This window comes from Oryctolagus cuniculus, chromosome 18, assembly GCF_964237555.1.
Source record: "Oryctolagus cuniculus chromosome 18, mOryCun1.1, whole genome shotgun sequence".
In the NCBI taxonomy this organism is placed as follows: Eukaryota; Metazoa; Chordata; class Mammalia; order Lagomorpha; family Leporidae; genus Oryctolagus; species Oryctolagus cuniculus.
Genome location: NC_091449.1, coordinates 5690301 through 5693441, shown reverse-complemented (window position 1 = coordinate 5693441; position 3141 = coordinate 5690301).

Below are 3141 nucleotides of genomic sequence, written 5' to 3'. Positions count from 1 at the left end.
AATTACAGTTCTGTAGGGAGGGGAGGGCACACAGTCACAAGCCCATTACTAATGCTCCGGCTTCCTTCAGCCCACACATTGCTGACTGTGGTGACCTTCATGACAACGAAGCTACCACAATGAAAAACACAAAAGCGAACCTCCCAGACAATGGTCTTGGCAATGACTTTTTTCTTGTTGGAAATGACACCAAAAGCACAAGAAAACCCAAAATAGCTCAGATAAAATCAAAATACAAAGGTTCAGCACAACTAAGAAAATATACTGTAAATGCAACTATGGAATTGGAGACAATCTTTGTGAACTATAATTACAGGGGCTGGTGCTGTGGCGTGGTGAGTAAAGACATAAGGGTGCCAGTTCAAGTCTTGTCTGCTGCACTTCTGATCCAGCGCTTAGCTATGGCCTGGGAAAGCAGTAGAAGATGGCCCAAGTCCTTGGGCCCCTGCACACACATGGGAGACCTGGGAGAAGATCCTGGCCCCTGGCTTCCAATCGGTATAGCTCTGGCCATTGCAATCAGCTGGGGAGTGCACTAACAGATGGAAGACCTCTCCCTCTCTTTGTTTCTGCCTCTCCCTCTCTCTCTGTGTAACTCTGAATTTCAAATAAAAGTAAAAAAATTATAAAGAAAATTATACTTATGATAAGGGATTATATCCAAGACATACAAGGAATGCCTACATCTCCATGGTAAACTAACAAATATCCTAATGAAAAAATGTGCAAAGAATCTGAATTTACATTTTTCCAAAGAAAATATCCAAATGATCAACAGGTCTAGGAAAAGGTGCTCACAATTACTAATTTTCAGGGACATGCAAATTAAAATCATGAGTGAGATATCACCTCATACTTTTCTTGAATAGCTATTATCAAGAGATGGGAGAAATTATGGAGAGAAGAAAGAAAATATAGTAAATCTTATTGCTGAAAAGCTAGATACTAGAAAATTCTCATTTATATTTTCATGGGAATGTAAATTGGGTGAAGTCATTACAGAGAACAGTAGGCAGTTCCTCAAAAACTAAAAATGGAATGATCACATGACTCAGTAATCCCACCTGGGTACACATCCCAAGCAACAAAACCAGAACCATGAAGAAAGATGTGTATGCATGGTCATAACAGCCTTTTCACAATACCCAAGACAAGGGAGCCATCTGAATAACCATTGTCAGATAATTGGTAAAAACACTGTGATCTATAACAATGCAATATTGTTGAGACTTTAAAAAGAGGGAAATCTTGGCATTCACAACAACATGGACAAACATGAAGGGAATTATGTTAGTGAAATAAGCCAGCCATCCGGGAACCATCACTATGTGACCAGATTTAAATTAGGAAGCTAAAATAGCAAATTCCAAGAAGTGAGAGAATATTAGTGGTTTTCAGGAGCTGTGCAGAGAGGGAAATGGGAAGCATCAATCACACTATTAAATGTTCTGAGTTTGCAAGATAAAGAAGGCCTAATTCTGCCATCCAGCACAGGGACTGTGGCCAACAATGTGCTATTATACACTGGGGTAGAGCTTCTATGAGATGTCCTTGGCACAAATAGCAGCAATAATAACAATAAATAAAAATGGTGGCAGGAAAGTTGGGAGGTGAGGATGTTTCAGGCATTGACTGTGGTGATGTTTACTTGCTATGTATTTCCAGTTTCATCAAGTGTGTACAGTACATAAGGGCAGCACTCTCTACACATGTTCAATTTATCATGTGTCAATTTAACATTTTTCAAAGACTAAAAGTAAATATGTTTCTTCACATCAAGCATATCTCATGAAGTGGTTTATAAACAAACAGCTGTAATATTAATTACACTGAGAATGTCCCTTTTGCTATGTAATGTAATGTATCCACGGGAGTAACAGTTGAGGAAAGAAATCTGCATACAACATTATGGAACCAGTGAATTATTTCAGTGAAAACTATATTTTTAAATAAACTGATCAAAATATCCACAAAGTATTTCTACTTTTAGTTTCTGTAAAGATTAGGAAAAAGCAAGACTACTCACATTTTATATTTGGCAATGCTATGTATAAGTATCTTAATAAAGCATGTGTAATTCAATGCAACCCTATCAAAATATCAAAGAAATTCTGCACAGAATTAGAAAAACAATCCTTAAATTCATATGGAGTCACAAAAGACCCAGAATTGCCATACTGAACCTGAGCACCCCCTCCCCCCAAAATCAATCTGGAGGCATCACAACACCTGACTCCAAAGTGAACTACAAAGCTATAGGAACTAAGCTGCTTGCTACTGGCATGAAAACTGATACATAGATCAGTGGAGCACAACAGACAGTCCAGAAATTAACCCACATATATCCAGCCAACTGATTTTTAACATAAGTGCTCAGACCATACATTGGAGTAAGGATTACCTCTTCAACAAATGGTGCTGGTGAAACTGGATTTATATATGTAAAGAATGAAATTAGATCCTTACCTCTCGCCATATACAAAAATCTACTCAGGATCAAAGACCTAAATTTTTGACCTGAGACTGTGAAGTTGCTGGAAGAAAATAGGGAGGAAACACTCCAAGACATTGGTGTAGGGGACTACATCTTGGACAAGACCCCCAACACACAGGCAATAAAGCAAAACTAAACAAATGGGATCATATCATATGCAGAGGCTTAGCACAGCAAGGAAATGGGCAATAGCGTGAAGAGACAGCCACAAGAATGGGGAAAATATATTTAAGCTACTCATCTGACAATGGATTAATATCCAGACTATATCAGTCACTTTAAAAAATCAAAACAAAAACAACAATAAATCCAATTAAGAAATGTGTAATGGGCCTCAATAGACAGTTCTCAAAAGAAGAAATTACAAAAGGCCAACAAATATAAGGAAAAAACACTCAACATCGCTAGCCATCAGGGAAATGTAAATCACACCTACAATAAGGTATCACCTCCCCCCCATCAGAATGGCTGAAATCCAAACCAGGGAGTAACAAATGCTAGCGAGGATGTGGAGAAAGGGGAACACTTATGCACTGTTGGTGTTATGTAATTAATGCAGTCACTGTGTAAAACAGTACAGTACAGAAAAAGCTAGAAGTAGACTTGCCATGTGATCCAGCTATCCCACTTCTGAGCATGTACCCAAT